The sequence below is a fragment of the Vombatus ursinus genome, unplaced genomic scaffold (genome assembly GCF_900497805.2).
Source record: "Vombatus ursinus unplaced genomic scaffold, bare-nosed wombat genome assembly UNPS02014798.1, whole genome shotgun sequence".
Classification (NCBI taxonomy): Eukaryota; Metazoa; Chordata; class Mammalia; order Diprotodontia; family Vombatidae; genus Vombatus; species Vombatus ursinus.
In genome coordinates this window covers 49,820,511-49,838,821 of record NW_020954576.1, presented here as the reverse complement: position 1 = coordinate 49,838,821, position 18,311 = coordinate 49,820,511, and the positions used below count along the sequence as shown (strand labels likewise).

General features: G+C 42.5%; 1 protein-coding gene across 6 annotated transcripts in view; it reads right to left on the bottom strand.

Annotated features, from left to right (window-relative positions):
* PLEKHA6 (pleckstrin homology domain containing A6) overlaps positions 1-18,311 on the bottom strand; it is a 220,694-nt gene that overhangs the window by 105,235 nt on the left and 97,148 nt on the right. Inside the window, exon 1 of one of the 6 annotated variants that reach the window (XM_027871066.1) lies at positions 5,244-5,396. The exons of the other annotated variants lie outside the window; for them this stretch is intronic. The gene's annotated coding sequence lies outside the window, so the exon portion shown is untranslated. Of the gene's footprint in view, positions 1-5,243; positions 5,397-18,311 lie in introns of those variants that run through there. 6 annotated transcript variants of the gene reach the window in all.

Genomic DNA, 18,311 nt, shown 5'->3' with positions numbered 1-18,311 from the left:
GAAAGAAAGAAAGAAAGAAAGAAAGAAAGAAAGAAAGAAAGAAAGAATATATAACTTACAATGGGGATCATATAACTTACAATGAAGGTTAGCTATGCAAACAAGCAACCAGCTACATACAACATGCAGTGATAATTTCCAGACTGGAATCCTTTTGAAGGATCTCTGGCAGAGAGATGCAAGGTGCTAGGGCTGAGACGTGGCCCAGACAAAAGGAGACTCACTTGAAGAAGGAAGCTAGAGAACTCCAGGAAACTCTTGCTATAGTTCCAACTTCACATTTACTCTTTCTATCCTTCAAATGCCCATCCTTAGTTGTAGGACATCAGTGCCCACAGCATCATAGAGTTGGAAAAGACCTTAGAAGTCACTGAGTCTAACTGTACAAAGCAGGACTCCTTCTTTAATCCACCCCTGCCCAGTGGTCCTCCAGACTTTGTTTGAACACTTCCAGTGATGGTGAATTTGCTGCTTCCTGAGACATCCTATTTCATCGTAGTCTAGTTCTGATCACTATCAGACCAAAACCTAATTCTCTGTGGCATCTACCCACTGGGCCTACTTTTACCTTTGGAGCAACATAAATGTTGTTTAAATAAGAAGCAAAGAGGTAAAAATAATTGTCAAACATAATAAAGGGAATGCTGCTAAAGTCTTCCTCTGATGCCTGGTCATGATGTAGATGTGACCCTAGATTCTCAAAAGCTCTGCCAAGTTATCAAGCTGGAAAGGCTTCAGGTATGGGCCCCATGACAGACTACATTTCTGTCACACAAGGACCAGCCTAAGTATAAAGAGACACGTCACTGGAAGGCTGGCCACCAAGCAATGAATTTTTTTTTTTAGCCATAGCAGCTCATGTCAAAAGACAGAGAGATTGTGATCTGTATTGATAGAAATATTTATTGTCAATTCAGTTCAAAAAACATTTATTCAATCAATAATAATAATAATGATAGCTAATAATTACATAGCACTTACTATATACCAGGCACTATGCTATGCTCTTCATAATTATTATCTTATTTGATCCTTACAACAACCCCGGAAGGTAGGTACTATTACTATCCTCATTTTACAGATAAGAAAACTGAGGCAAAAAGAGGTTAAGTGACTCGCCCAGGATCACATAGCTAGGAAGTGTCTGAGAATGGATTTAAACTTAGGTCTTCCTGACTCCAGGGCTGGCTGCCCTATCCATTTTGATACCTGGATGCCCCCAAACTTTCACTGAACACTTATTAGGTGCCAGGCATTGCAATAAGCAATGGGATTGCAAAGAAAAGCAAGAAGAGTCCCTGTCCTCACAGAGCTCCTATTCTAATGGGGCAGATGACATGTACAAATATGAACATACAAATCCATACAAAGTAGAAGGAAGGCAACCTTGGAGGGGATGGCCAGAGTAGCTAGGGCAGGGATGGGGAACCTTGGCCTTTCGGCCACATGTGACCTTTTAGGTCCTTGGGTACAGCCTTTTGACTGAGTTCAAGTTTTATAGAACAAATCATTTTATTAACGGAATTCATTCTGTGAAGTTTGGATTCAGTCAAAGGGCCACACTTGAGGACCTAGAGGGCCACATGTGGCCTCGAGGCCACAGGTTCCCCACCCCTGAGCTACGGGGGCTGGAAAAAGTCTGCTGAAAGAGGTGGAGCTTGAGTTGAGTCTTAAGGGAAGCCAAGGATTCTAAGAGTTGGAGGGAGGTCAGGAGGGAGAGAAATTCAGGCATGAGGAACACAGTTCAAAGACAAGGGATGGAGTGTCCCATGAGGCCACGTGCTTGGGGAAATAAGCACAGTGAATGAAATAATCCCTCCTCATGAGCAGGCCAGAGTTGGAGGGGAGTAGGATATAAAAAAGAACAGAAAGTAGGAAGGCTGTGAAGTACTTTAAATGTCGAATGAAGGATTTTATGTTTGATCCCAGAGCTATTACGGAGCCAATAAAGTCTACTGAGCAAAAGGATAACATGGTCAGACCTATGCTTTAAGAAAATCTCTGGCAGTTATGCAGATGATGGATTGGAATAGGAAGAGACTTGAGAAGGGGCTGGAGCCAGCTCACACCAGCTCATACCAGCTCATGAGAGTCAACTGTTCAGTTTTCAATATGAACATTTATATTGGAATGTATATATTGGAAATCAGCAAATGCTACTAATTGGGACTTGATTTATTGTTTTGCTGATTACTGAGACATAAAATGATAGAGAAAACGTTCATAATGCAGATGAAACTTAAAAGTTGTCATGAATACTTTTTTTCCTAGAGGGTTGGTTGCTAAATATTTACCAACATGCCACTGAACTTTAGGCAGACAGATCAATAAAAAAGTTATTATAATAATCCAAGCAAGAGATGAAGAAGGTCTGAACCACGCATTATGTACCAGGCCCATTCTAGGTGCTAGGGACTCAAAGACAAAAACCAAAATAGTCCTGAACACAGTGTGAAGACCTTATATAACTACTGGAATGAAATACAGGGATGAAATTCCAGATTCTTGCGATATTGAATCATAATGAAGAAAATTTATATTTTTTCCTTCCAAAACACTCAGAAGATTTTAAAAGACATGGAATCACTGGACCCTCAGACTGGGAGGGATCCTAAGAGGACATTTTGTCCATCCCCCGCCTCCAAGCATGCTTACCTTCAATCTATCTTGTAAAGATAACAGTCATTTTGTTCAACAGAGAAGACCCCAAACTTACCTGAGTAATGTGCACCAGGGTATTAAGTCTGAATCTTTATTGTAAATCTTCCTGGTTGAAGATGAAAGTAGTTCCTCTCATTTTAACCTATCAATTTGCCTTGGTGACAAGAGCTGCTGCTCACTGGGCCTTGGACAATACATAATGCCTGCTAACCTTCTAGTCTCCTACATTGATAACCTTGGCATTGGCCTTAACTCCTCACTTTCCCTCCCACCTCTTATCTAATCATTGCCAAATTTTGCTGTTTCTATATCTACATTGTCTCTCACATCTGACCCCTTCTCTCCACTCATATAGCCATCACCTCAGTACAGGTGCTCATCACTTTTCACCTGGACTACTGCAATGGCTTCCTAATTGTTCTCTTTGCCCCACATCTCATCTTTCTCCAGTCCATCCTCTGCACTGTTTCCAAAATGCTCTCTAAATGAGGATCTGACCATGTCACTTCCCAACTCAATGAACTCCTGTGACTCCCTGTTGCCTCTAGGGTAAAATATCAACTGTTTGATTTTTAAAGACCTTTACAAGCTGGCTCCAATCTATCTCTTCAGCCTGATATAGTATACTCTTCTTCCTGAATTCTGTGATCCAATCAAACTCTCTATTTCTCGCACATTCCTCAAAGAACACCTCACTTCCTTTAAGACACAGCTCAAGCATCATCTTCTCTATGAAGCCTTTCTTGATATCCCTCAACTACTAATGTCTGTCCTTCCCCTTGTATTTGACTACCTTGTATTTATTTTGTAGTTATTGTGTATATGAGGCCTAAGGAGGCAGAGTGACTTGTTTTATTCTCTGTATTTATATCCCCACCCTTAGCACACTGCCCGGCATATAGAAGGTGCTTAATAAATACTTATTGATTGACTGTTCAAGATTATACCAGTAGTAAATAGTAGAACAGGGATTTGAACTCAACTCCTCTGACTCCAAGTCCAGACTTCATCTCACCGAGTTTCACTGCCTCCTGTTGTTGTTGTTAGAGCCCCCAAAACCCTTAAATTCAGCCAGACCACAGAGAGCTTCAGCAGATACCCAACAACCTCTACTTGCCTCTAATAACACCAAGCTCAGAAGAGCTCAGAGACTTTTGGAAGAAAAGATTCTGTCCCAACATAACAAGGGTAGGAACTCCAGGTTGGAGAATTGTTTTCAATTGGGTTATTGTGTTTACATCGATACAGAGGTCTGTGTGTGTTCATTCTTCCACCAGTCACCACTGATTTCCCACAGTTCTCAACCCCATTTAATTTCTCAGCAAGGGGGTAGTGATGGGAGGAGGGGGAGAGGAATTCAGAGGCCTAGGAAAAAAAACAACAACAACAACAACAATTGATTGGACTCCACCTAGGGAGCTTAAACACAGCTCTAGAAATATTGACATTCCTGATCTCATTCGCTTCACTGACGCCTTCAGTAGTAGAAATGATTCCCATATAAGCACATTTTACAAGTGAGGAAACTGAGGACCAAAGAAGTTAAATGACTTCCCCAAGTGGTTCACAGAAAGTTGGTAGTGGGGGTAAGAACAGAACCCATGCCTCACTGTCTCACTACTGAGTCCCTTAGGAGGAAATAATTCCAGTCCTTTAAACTCTGATATGGGGAAACGTTCATGGCTTAATGTTTGTGACAAGAATGTGCAACTGGCAGGAGCAGCCAGGTAGGGCCCCTTGTAGTCCTAGAGGGAAGAATAAGCCACACACCAAGGCCTGGGCCTGGGGAGGCACGAGCCCCGAGGCAGCTTGGCATCTTGGCTAGACAGCCAGCCTAAAGCCAAGATCTGGATTCAAATAGTGCCTCTGCTACACACAAGTTGTGTAATGAATGCCCTGCCAGTCACTTGAGCGCTTGGTGCTCTAAGCAACTCTAAGACTATAAACTGCAGAGGAGTTTCCTCACTTATGAGTTTCCTATACCAAAAAAACAAAAACAAACAAACAAAACCAAAACCACAGGCCCATTGTCTATCCCTATCCCTGGAGAAACCTGTCAGAAGAAGCCACCTGTTCCCCCTCATTCTCACTTACCTAATCCAAACACATTCTCCTCTCCCTCCCCAAAAGAGATAATCATTTCTTCTTACTGGTTTCTGGACTCAGGTAAGCCACTGCCCAAACAACTGTCCTCCAGGCTTTCATCAATGAGTGTTCTGAAGCTACTACCCCCACCCCTTACCCCTTTATCTGCCATCTGCCCAGCTGATGTGGTCATTAGCAGAGAGCACCATGTAGGTGCCTAATTAATCGGACACTAGCGACATGGAAACCTGTTCAAACGACCGACACACCTCATCCACCCAGGGATCCTCTTACAGGCAATTCCCTCCCCCCAGCTTCCTGGAAAGGTCCCTATTGTTTGCTGAGGAACAGAGAGAAGTGCCCGCTCCTGCCCTCCTCCTTATCTCCTGGCATGTACTTTCCTAGCCTACCAGGGGGCGATCAGAAAATTGGGATAGGAGTGGAGGGGTTCCCAGAAAGAAAGGGGCTCTCTTCTAAAGGGGTGGGGGTCCTCTTACCTGGACTCCCTAGGGAAGCAGGGACTATGTTCTGGTGTCGTGGCATTCTGGGGTCAGTGCATTGGGAGAAAAGTACCCACCACTGGGCTGACAAGAAGATGAGAGAAGTGGGGGCAGGCAATGAAGTGGGCTCATCAGTATTCTCCCTCACTCAAAGATCTCTCATTCCTCTTTCCTACACTGTACACTCACCTGTTTTTGTTTCACCCTTTAAATAGAATGTTCCACTCACCCTCAGAAATCGGGGTGGGAAGAATTCATAGCTCTGGATAAGCAGGCTTTGGGGAGTGTTAGATGCTTTGGGATCCTTCCAGGCACTCTTGTCTATGTCAGATAGAAGGTAATGGACCAAATAGGATGGCAGTGGACAGTCTCTGAGGGACAAGGAAGGTGCTTGTTGGTGATCTCTCCCCGCCCCCTTACCTGAGGAAGAGCCTGCTTAGAATGGAGGGAGGGGAGGAACACCTATAGTCTATGTAGCTCACCTGTCATGCCATGCTCTCTGGTATCAGAGGCAGAGGCCAGACCCAGGCTAGGGATGAGAAACAGCTGAAGCCCCCTTTAACTACTCCTCCTAATTATATATTCTTCTTTCTCAGTCTAGTACCTTTGCTATCACAAGCTCTGAATTTTTTACCTGCCAGACACCTGAAAGATGGGAATGGGAGGAGATTAAAGAGATGCTGCCCATTTTGCCAAGGGATAAACCTAGGGGGGAGGGGAGACAGCATTTTAGGGACAAAGACAAGAGTCTTGACTGTGTTCCTGTTATCGGCACTTCTCATCAATGTGACCCAAACCTTTCCTAAACACACACCCATGGGACTGGACAGGTGATATCAGGCAGGCAGCTGATACCAATGCTGAACTTTTCCCCAGCATGTGCCTGGCAGTCCTGCCAGCCAGACATGGTACATTGGCATATACTCTTTCTTTCCACCAACATCAACACAGATCTGTCGGTTCTTCGGGCAAGAATGAGAGACTGATTTCTTCCATCAGATGTTAAGCACTGTCCAGCCCTTCTGCACCTAACTGGGACTCAGATCAGGTGGAAACAGATTGTGATTATAGCAGTACACCATTAGATTAAATACCAGGAAATACTTATAGTACCTGATAAAGAGAGATTCTGGAATCTTCTTTGGGTTTTAAAAAACATATATTCCATCAGGGACAGTAGAGGACATGGTTTCCAAACTGTGTTCCATGGAGCTCCGGTATTCCCTGCAGTGAAAAAGGGTTCCCTTCTTTGCCAATGATCTTTTCCCCTCTAAAAAATTGAATATGAAGTTATATATGTATCACCAAAGCATTTTAGGTGTGATTTATTTTTGGTACGCAAGGGGGCTTGATTTTGTACCAATATTTCCTTGACACTCTCACCCAGACTCCTCGCTTTATTTCTAGGGATTCCATAGGATCACAGATTTAGAGCTGGAAGGGACCTTAAAGACCAACCATCAGGTTCAACCTTCTCATTTAAAAAATGAAGAAACTGAGGCATAGAGAAGTTAAAGGAACTTGCTCAGGGTTACACAGCTGATGAGTATCTGAAGCAAAATTTGAACCAAGATCTTGTTTCCAGGTCTAGTGTCTATACCATAGTGACTCTCCATACCCCAGATTCCTTGAACCATCGTTTACCGGTTCCATCAATATATGTCAAGCTTTAAAGTGTTCTGTGGCTAAACTGATTTGAGAAACACTGATTTCAATGTAGTCCTACTGGATCCAGTTTTTATTACATTACTCTCTGTCTCAAAAATCTTCGCTGGCTTCCCACTGCCTAATGGATGAAGTGTCAACTTCTCAGCCTAACATTCAAGGCCCTCCAATTTGACCCCAATTCACATTCCTAACTTTATCTCCCATTGTTTCCTTATATGGACCCTCTGCTTCATCCAGATTGATTTACAGAAATAGCATGCATAAGGAAAAGAAAGCTGAGAGGCCCAGGGTCACACAGCTAGTGTTTGAGGTCATATTTGAACTCGGGTCTTTCTGACTCTAAGGCATCGCCTCTCTCACCTCCAGCCTCCTCCAGAAGCTTGTCCCTTAGATCATTCTTCTCCCCTTCTTGTCCTCCACCTCCTTATCTGCAGGCTCCTCGCTGGTTGCCTACAAATATGCCCCCATTCTTAAAAATTCCTCCTTCCTTTCAGAGTCAGACTGCTGGAAACAAAGCCATCTGCACTAATGGCCTCTACCTCCTCACCTCCCACTCACTTCTCAACCCACTGCAGTCTGGCTTCTCAGTGTACCATTTAAGTGAAACTCCTCTTCACAAGGTTAGCAGTACTCTCAGCTTCTAAATCTGATGGCCTAATCTTGGTTCTGCAAATAAATGAGGAAATGCACCTCCCTCCTTCGCTCAGAGGAATGGGGGACTATGGGTGTGGAATATTGCATAAACTAGGAGATGTGGCCAAAGTATAGGTTGGTTTTGCTTAACTGGATTTTTTTTCTTTATCAAAAGGAAAGGCTCCCTGTGGGGGAGAAAAAGGAGGAGGAAGATAGTCAGAAATGCCTGGTGCAAAAGCAAAACAACAATAATGCCAATGGTGTCTTCCCAGTCTTCATGCACTCTGACCTCTTCAGCCTGTCACTATAGAACACACCCTCTCCCTTGACTTCCATGACATGGCTCTCTCCTGCTTCTCTTCCTACCTCTCTGATCACACTCCTCCTCAGTGTCCTTTGTTCAATTATCATCACCTGCTCTCTAACCTTGAGTGATTGGAAGTGCTTCTTCCTGGGCCTTCTCTTCTCTCTTTGTATTTTCTTGGTGACCTTATCAGTTCTTGGGGGTTCAATAACCTCGAAGGTGGCCCCCAAATCTATATACCCAGCTCTAATTACTCCTGAGGTACCCATCCCACATCACTAATTATGGTGGTGGACATTTCCACCTGGGTGTCCTATAGGCATCTTAACCTCAACATATCCAAAATGGAACTCATTATCTTTCCCCTGAAACCCACCTATCCTTCAAATTTTCCTATTTCTCCTGAAGGCACCATCCTTCTTCCTGTCACCTAGATTTATAGCCTGGAAATCATCCTTGACTCTTCTTTCACCCTCACTTCCAGTATCCAATTAATTGCCAAGTCTCAGCCATTCTACCTCCAAAATGTCTCAAGTCTATCTCCATCTCCCCACTCACACAAACACTACCTCATATCAGGCCCTCGTAGCTAACTCTACCGCAACTATTTATTCTAATAGCCTCCTAACCGATGCCTCTGCTTCTGGTCTCCCTTCTCTAATACATCTTCCATACAGCACCAAAATCATCTTCCACGTCCATTCCCTCTTCAAAAATCTCCACAGCTCTCTATTGCCTGTAGGATAAAAACTAAAGTCTTTTGCCTAGCATTTAAAGTCACCAAATCTGTTGCCAGCCTACTTTTACAGACTTATTTTACACTATTCTCTGTTCCCACCAAACTGGCCTATTTGCCGTTCCCTCTATTCAGCATTGCATGATCCTTCTTAAAGCCTTTGGACAAGCTGTCCCCCAGGACTGGAATGTACCCCCTCCTTATCTTTGCCTTTTAGAGCAGAGGTGGGGAACCTGCGGCCTTGAGGCCTACATGTAGCCCTCTAGGTCCTCAAGTGTGGCCCTTAGATTGAATCCAAACTTTGCAGGACTAAAAGGATTTGTTTAAAAGGATTCCTTTTAGGGGCAGCTAGGTGGTACAATGGATAGAGCACCAGCCCTGGAGTCAGGAGGACCTGAGTTCAAATGTGGCCTTAGACACATAACACTCACTAGATATGTGACTCTGGGCAAGTCACTTAACCCCATTGCCTGGCCAAAAAAAAAAAAAAAAGTTGGGGCAGCTAGGTGGCACAGTGGATAGAGCACTGGCCCTGAAGTCAGGAGGACCTGAGTTCAAATCCCGCTTCAGATCAAATACTTGACCCTTACTAGCTGTGTGACCCTGGGCAAGTCACTTAACTCCAATTGCCTAAAAAATAAATAAATAAAAGGATTCCTTTTATTAAGGGGATTTGTTCTGCGAAGTTTGGATTCAGTCAAAGGGCTGCACTTGAGGACCTAGAGGGCTACATATGGCTTCGAGGACACAGGTTCCCCACCCCTTGGTTTAATTTCATACAAGACTCAGAGGTCGAGGTGCCACCTCCTACAAGAAGCCCTGCTGGATCCCCTTATTGTTAGCACTCTCTCCTTCCTCAAATTATCTTGTATTTGCTTATCCATTCACATGTTGTATCTCCCTGGAGAATGTAAGCCCCTGGAGGATCAGCCTGTTTTTCTTTTTGTCTTTGTATCAGTGATTAGCACAGTGCCTGACCTGTAGTAGATGCTTAATAAAAATTGAATTCAATGGAATTCAAATAATTTAAAATTGTTAGAGCTAGACAAACCTCTAGAAATCATTTAGTCCAATTCCATTTTGTAGAACAGGAAAACAAGTTCCAAAAAGGTCTCTTCCCTCGAGAAGATTATTAACTAATAGGGAAGATAAGATAGGTATACAATTATCTGCACTGGTGAGAGTGGAAAGAACAGAAAACATGGGTTCATATCACACCTCTGACATCTACTATCTATGTGACCTTGATGAAGACACTTAACATCCTGGGCCTCAGTTTCCTCCTCTGTAAAATGGGAATAATAATAGCATCTCTCACTCGGGGTTATTGTGAGGATCAAGTGAGATAACATATGTAAAGTGCTTGGAAAGTCTTAAAAGGTTATGTAATTGTAAGCCATTTTTATAAGGGAGATACAAACTAAAGAAGCCCAGGGGAGGGAGTGACAGCTTCCACGTAGGAGGATCAGGGAAGACTTCATGGAGGAGGTGGCATTTGGCATAGGCCTTTATATTGAGTAGAATTTTGGTAGAGATGAGGGGGAAAAAATATTACAGGTAGGAGGGCGTGGAATGAACAAAGATAGGAAATGGAAGATGACAAACTGGCTGAAGTGGAGAGTTTATATAACCCATTGTCCTACATCTCCTCTCCTTTTTATGGTGAAACTCCTTGAGAAGGCCATCTACAAGGTGCCTCCACTTTGCTTCATCTCACTCTCTTCTTAACTGTCTGCAGTCTGGCTACTGACTTCATCATTCAACTGAAACCGCTCTCTCCAAAGTCACCAATGGCGTCTTAATGGCCAAACCTAATGGCCTTTTTCAATCTGCATGCTTCTTGACCTCTCTGTAGCCTCTGACACTGTCACCTTCTCCTTGATACTCTCTTCTCTCTACATTTTCATGACACAGATCTCTCGTGGTTCTCCTCCCACCTGACGACTCCTTTTTTAGTTCCTCTACTGGTTCATCCGGGTCGCAATCACTAACCATAGATGGGTCCTCTTCTCTTCTTCCTCTATGCTATGTCTCTTGGTGATCTCATCAGCTTCTATGGATTCAACGGTCATCTCTATGCAGATGATTCTCAGGTCTATTTGTCCAGCCCAAGCCTCTAGTTGCACATATCCAATTGCCTATTAGACATTGCAAACTATATTCTCACAGATATCTTAAAGTGAACATATCCAAAGCTGATCTTATTACCTTTTCCTCTAAACCTTCCCCTCTTCCTAATTAATTTCCCTGTTGCTGTCCAGGGTTCTATTATCCTTACAGAAACCCATACTTGAAAACCAGATGTCATCCTTGACTGCTCATTCTCTCTCACTCTCCACATCCAACCAGTTACTAAATTCTATTAATTCTCCCTTCATAACAGTTGTCAGCTCTCCTTTGACACCCTGGTGATAAGGTCAGAAAAGCAGAAATTAGTCTTCTATGTTCTATATGTATTGGGCATTTCATATAGATTTACTTCTTATTCCAAGAGGATTTAGTTGTCCCCTCCATAGAGCTGCCCTTCCTAAGAGGCATTAGGAACTTTAACCCTAGGGACCATCTCGATCTCATTGAAGACAAAGAATGTGTTGCAAAAGAAGCACTGGATTCAGACTCTGAAAACTTGAGAATACTGAGTTTCCCCCCTTACTAGTTGAATGATCCTAGGAAAGTCATTTTACCTCTGGACTCAATTTATTCATTTACAAAATAAGATAATACTTCCACAAGTTGCTAGTGCCTCCTTGCCCTCTGAGATTACCTTCCATTCACCCTACACAGTTCTTGTATGAAACTTGCTATGATTTACATATTGTCTCCCCCATTATTTACATGGAGGCTCTTCCATTAGAATATAAGCTCCTTGAAGGTAGGGACCATGTTTTTGCCTTTCTTTGTATTCCCAGAGTTCAGCCCAGTGCCTGGAAGAACACAGCAAGGACTTACAAAATGATTGCTGACTTGAGTTGATTTAATATAAATAAATATGAGTCATCACTATTATTCTTCATAGCATAGAGCATAGTGACTCACACACAGTAGGTTCAATAAATTTTTTTTATTGACTGATGGACAAAATATTATTTCAAGGCCTTCCCTCCAGCTCAGAGGTTATGTTCCTTCGGGAGTTGCATCTCTGAAGACTACTTTCCTTACTTTTTGGACTAGTAAAGGAAATTTTTGCAAGGACTCCGGAGGGAAGGCCTTCCCGGCTCGCTAAAAGATTGGCTTTCCTGATACAGGATGTGAAAAGCAACAGTTGCTATGTTCAGAGGCAAGGCAATAATTGTTCCGTACTTGAAAGAAACCTGAGCCAGGTTTGAGGGGATAGTGGGCAACATCAGTCTCTGGGGCAGCACTCCTTCTCACAGGACAGGGATCTAGGAGCTATGTTGTGGACGGATAGGAGCTTAGTTGTACCCAATCCTCCCTGGCCAGCTCCGTGCTTCCAAATGCCAGAATAGGACAGCAGGGGTTCACAAGAAAGTGGATTACGTTTCCTAGGTCATTCTAGCCAAACCCCCAACCCTCCAGGCAAAACTGTACCGTACCTAACCCAAGTCAGACAGATGGGGGAGTTTCTCCTATTCATAGAGATTCCATAACCTCGCTTAGTCACACTTTCCCATTCCAGTGTCTCCCAGTGCATCCAGCTGGCAAATGCTATCTTTTGTGTAAACTCAATCCCTCCATTGTGACTTTTAACCCACTTCCTCTACTTCTGTCCTTGACGGGGAACCCAGTATGAAAACCAAACCCAGAGGAAAAAGAATGAGACATGAGGTAAGTACAAAACATATTGACCTCTATTCCTCTCTCCTTCCCCCCCATTCAATTCAATTCCACAAGCATTTATTAAGTCTCAACTATCTGTAAGGCACTGTGCTAGGTCTTGGAGGAGGTTTATACTTCTAGTTTCGACCAGTGGGCAAACACAGCAATATTCAGCGGCAGGCCTTGGGTAGGCAAAACAGCCGTGGCACCCAGCTGCCTCTGTCAGCTCTGCCATTGAGATGGGGAGGCCTGGGTTCTAGTTCTGGCTCGGGGCAAGGTGACTAAACCTCTCCCAACCTCTGTTTCCCCATCTATAAAATGGGGAAAGTGATACTTGAACTGCATAGAAACAGAAGAATTTTTGCTGTTGTAGTTGTTTATTGTGAATGTCCCTTCACCTTGGGGTGCCCCATCCCTGGCGCCTGCTCTTCCATTTTGTGAGTTCTTAGTCCAGGTGCCATTTGACGAGCCATGCCTGCCATGATCACTTCACTCCCACTTTAACTCACTCTCTCAACTTTTCCACTTTCTTGTATCAGCCTAGTTTTCTCTTCAACCCCACACCCTTTGTGTATTCTCTTCCTCCATTAGAATGTTAACTCCCTGAGGGCAGGGACTTTCTTTCTGCTTGTATTTATATCCCCAGTATTTGACACAGTGCCTGGTACATAGTAGGTGCTTAATAACTGCTTTATTTAAAAGTATTTAAAAGTTGGGAAAGAATTTAGAAAAGTAAAAGGCATGACATAAACATAAGTATTAGTAACAATACAACATAACACCCCTAGACAGTATGTCAAAAAGTAGGGCTTACCTCAGCTCTAGACCTGGTCCCTTACTGGAATATCCTTCCCACATTGAGTCCAGGAAGGGCTAAGATAAGGCCTGGCAAGGACCCACAGTCAGGCCTCCTCCCTCCTGGAGGTTATCAGCAGAAACTATCCCAAGACTAGAAGCTACTAGCGCAGGTACTAATCCTTGACCCCACAGTGTAACCTTTGCCCACCCCATTATTCTCTCAATATTTGAGCCAAAGAACCCTAGCACTGGGAGGGACTATAAAAGTACATCTCATCTATGCCCAGAGTTCCAGACCAAATCCTACCCATTCCAACCAAATGCAATTCTACCTTGTTGTTATAGGATAGATAAGTGCCAGTCCCTTCTTACCTAGGCCCTTTAGAGAAAGGTCTCTTCTTATATTGGTTAAACTCCTGCCCTGGAGCTAATCTTTCTTGATCAGTGACTAAGAGATTTTAAATTTTCCTAGCCTGGATCTTATCCAGTCATCCATCTAGGTCACCTTGCCATCTTCCCTGCTGCACCCTCCTTCCCATCTCTTGCTCTAGACCCAGTATTAATTCAACAATATTATTGCCTGTGGAAAGAATATATCAGTGAACTGTCCTATGGACAGGAATGTGCTGGTAAATCGTCAACTATCAGCTCCCTGAAAAAAATGTACATAGGACATACTTTTAAGCTTATTCTGCATTATCAACGTTTTCGACATTGCTTTCCTAAGTCTAGACCCGGGGTGGAGAACCTTAGGCCTCGAGGCCCTCTAGGTCCTCAAGTGCAACCCTTTGACTGAGTCCAAGTTCTGTGAAGTTTAGATTCAGTCAAAGGGCTGTACTTGAGGACCTAGAGGGCCAAATGTGGCCTCGAGGCTGCAGGTTCCCCACCCTGGGTCTAGATAATCAACAAAACAATAAATCAGGGGCAGCTAGGTGACCCAGTAGATAGAGCTCCGGCCTTGGAGTCAGGAGGGCCTGAGTTCAAATCTGACCTCAGACACTTGAAACTTATTAGCTGTTTGACCCTGGGCAAGTCACTTAACCCTGATTGCCTCACAAAAACAAACAAAAAACAATAAATCAAGCCCTGACTTGGTTTGCTGATTTCTGAGATGTAAATACTCCCACAGAAAATTTAACCATGGGATCTTCCAGCACCCCCTGCCTGCCTATCAATCAATTCAACATCCCCATGACTCCCCAGACTCAGGGAAAATCCTTTCCATGACCACCATTCTACTTTATTCATAGTCTCCGCCTTTGTGAATATATGCTCCTTGGGGGTAAGGACTATCTGTCTCCCTTTTAGTTTTTGTTTTTCCCAGCTCTTAGCAGTGCCCAGCCCAAATAAATGCTTTTTTTTTCATTCACTCACTCATTCATTTATTCATTCATTCATCTTGGCTCTGAATTGAGAAGGAATATTGAGAATGGTTTTCCTTTGCCAAGATCACTTGTGGTGGGTTTCAAATAAGACCATTTACAGACTGTTTGCACATCTAGCTGTAGCAAGAGTACCACCAGCATGGGTGAGAGACAAAAAAAAAAAAAAAAAGGGTGGAATGTTAAGGCCAGAGGGATCTGCTCCAATTTCCCTTCAAAACCAGCAGAGAAGAGCTAGGTTTACGGTTGTGGCGGCCTCAGCATTAGTAACGATTCAACCTCAAGCTAGGAGTAATTTCATATACACCAGCAGGATGTTGTAAGAAATGATAGTAGAGTTCTATCCCAGTAATTGATTGTTATAATCTGTTTTCACAATGCTTTAGTGACAAGATCAAGCACAGCAATTAAGACAGTAACAATAAATAGAGGCCACTGAGTTTATTATACTTTTCCTCCTAAAAGCTCAAAGTCCTTCTATGTTAGTTATGACACTTAATTTTCACACTAGGCCAGAAGGATCAGCATGGGCATGGGGAATTCTCCTCAATATCCCAGATGTGGATTCTGAGACTCAAAAAGGTTCTGTGATGTAACTGAAGTTCACAAAGTGCTGTGGGGTCACCAGGCTAAGAGGAAGGGGAAAAAGATCTCAGAGGAGTGAGGAAAGAGGAGGTTTTAAAAAATCTATGCCCCTCATCCTTATCTGGGCCAAAGGTTCCCCACTCCCTATTTCCCCCTGATTTTTCAGGACTCATTCTATTCCTAACTCAACAGCTGACTATTTCCCCATAAGACAAGGCTTTTAATTCACACTCAGAGCAAACCAAACCCAGCTGGTGACTGTCTTGACAGGAAGAGAGGGAGAAAAAAAAGTAAACAATAGAATAGACCAGATGCAACTGTTCATTCTTGTAGCCACCCACAGTCCCCATCAAGCTACAGAAGATTTCACAACAGAAAGCAAGAATGAGATTTGATTGAAAGCGTGAATGCTGCCACAGACACAAATGGTTCATAGTGGACAAAGTTTTGTTTGTACCCTTGCCCTGTGATGAGTTTTGAATGAACCCATTTTACACATTGGAAAGTGGCATGCTGATGTATTAATTCCTTACAGGTAGAAAGCATATCAGAATGAGAGTTTTTAGTCTCTGCTTCCCCAACCTACCCCACTGAGTCCTAATGCCTTAGTGAGATATTTTCTACATGGGGTTGCCTCAAAGAGCATGAAGTAGAGGAGAGATAAGGAAGATGGCAACCAGAGGAGGACGACGAGGTGGTTGGAGTCATCCCTGAAGGGGGTAAATAAATGCTTACTGACTATGGACCAGTTCATAGGAACGTTCTCAATCTTTGTGAGTGGAGCTTAGCCCTGGCAAATGACCCTCCCTCTATATTGGCTTTAATTGGGACAAGTAGAAACAGGTTGGACCTCCAGGGCCTTTCCTGGGATATAAATAGACTTGTGGCAGAGTAGAGTTACCTCCATCAAACTGGCCGGACAGATCCATAAAAGTCTAGGTCTCTGACTGATTTAGAGGGAATCAAGTTCCTGCTCCCTTCCTTTTCCCTTCTACCCTCAAAAGTGCACCCAGGGCAAGTTCTGGCCAGCTCCCTTGAGAATATGTTCTGTTTTCCCTGTGGGTATCCAGATGCAGAATGCCCTTAGATTCTGAAACCCCGAACCACTGTCTATCATGAACTGAAACAGCCAGGCAGACTCCTCCCCTCCACCAACAACCTTTCACCACCACAGTAATAAAAGGCAGCCTCAAGATGAAATAAGTAAAGCATAAATAGGATGAGCCAATATAATAGAAATGAGTTAATTTACTTATTCCTTGCCATACCAATCAAGCTGCCTAAGAATTACCTTGCAGAACTAGAAAATATAATAAAAAAAATTCACTTAGAGGAACAAAAGAGCAAGAATATCAAGGGGAAATCAACGAAAGTAAGTGGGAAGGAAGGAGACCTAGCAGTCCCAGATCTCAAACTATATTACAAAACTGTAATGGTCAAAATTGTCACCAGGTAAGAAATAGAGAGGTGGATCAATGGAACAGATCAGGCACATTATATACAGAAGCCAATGAACACAGTAACCCAGTGTTTGGTAAACCTAAAGATTCCAGCTATTGGGGCAAGAACTCACTATTCAACAATAAGTGTTTAGAAAACTGGAAAGAAGTCAGATAGAAACTAGGTATAGACAAATATCTCACACTGTATAAGATAAACTCAAAATGGGCACATGCTTGAGACATAAAGCATGATATTGTAAACAAATTAGTGGGGCATGAAAGAAATTGCACATCAGATCTATGGATAAGAAAAGAATTTGTGACCAAAAAAGAGATAGAGACACTCACAGGAGGTAAAATGAATAATTTTGATTACCACAAAAAAAAAATTTGTATGAACAAAACCAATGCAGCTAAAATTAGAAGAAAAGCAGGAAACTGGTGGGGTGAATCTTTGCAGCAAGTTTCTATGATAAGGGTCTTATTTCTTTTTCTTTTTTTTGTTTTCGTTTTTTTTAAGGGTCTCATTTCTAAGATATATAGGGAACTGAGTTAAATTTATAAGAATAAGAGCCATTTGCCAATTGATAAATGGTCAAAGGATATAACTAAGCAGTTTTCAAAGGGAGAAATCTAAGCTATATGTGAAAAAGTGAAAGTCATGAAAAAAGTTCTAAATCACTAATAATTATAGAAATGCAAATTAAAACAATTCTGATACCACCTCTCACCATTTGGATTGGCTAAGATGACAAAACAAGAAAATGGCAAATGTTAAAAGGGTTATTGGAAAACAGGTATACTGTTAATAGAGCTGTGAATTAGTCCAACAATTCTGAAAATAATTTGGAAGAATGCCTCAAAAGCTATTAAATTATGCATACTCTTCGACCCAGCAATGCCACTATTAAATCTTTACTTCAAAGAGATCAAAGAAAGAAGAAAAGGACCCATATGTACAAAAATATTTATAGCAGATCTTTTTGTGGTGGCAAAGAACCAGTAAGAGGGTGCCCATCAAATGGTGAATGGCTGAACAAGTTATGGTACGTGTGAATGTGATGGAATACTATTGTGCTTTAAGAAGTGATGAAGGGGATGATTTCAGGGGAAAACCTAGGAAGACTTATATGAATGCATTGAATAAGGTAAGCAGAACCAAGAGATAAGTTTATACAATAACACCAATATTGTGAAGATAATAAACTTTGAAAGACTTAGTAATTGATCAACACAATGACCAACCACAATTCCAAAGGACTCTTGATGAAACATGCTATCTACCTCCAGATAGAGGGCCAATGGACTCAGATTACAGATTTAAGCATATTTTCTTCTTTTTCTTCTCTTTTTCCTCCTCCTTCATCTTCTTCACATGGCTAATGCAGCAATTTGCTTTGTATGACTATGCATATTTGTAATAGGTTTTATTTTTCTTGCCTTCTGAACGATTGGGGGAGGGAGAAATAAGATTCAGAACAGAAAATAAAGTAAAACACATTTTTTTAAATTATAGAATGAGCAAAAGAAGAAAGGAGCTCCCCCAAGACCCCTGCTTTTTGCTCCTCTAATGGGAAATATAGCTCTGGAGCAGACTAAAGGGCTGCCTCCTGTCTATGTGGTAGGAGCTCATAACCTTTAAAGGGGGAAGGGAGCTCAGTGTCTATAGGAAGGAAAGGAAAAATATAGAATCTTATAAGGAAAGGAAGTTCCTTTATGAATTTCATGGGGTTTCTTTCT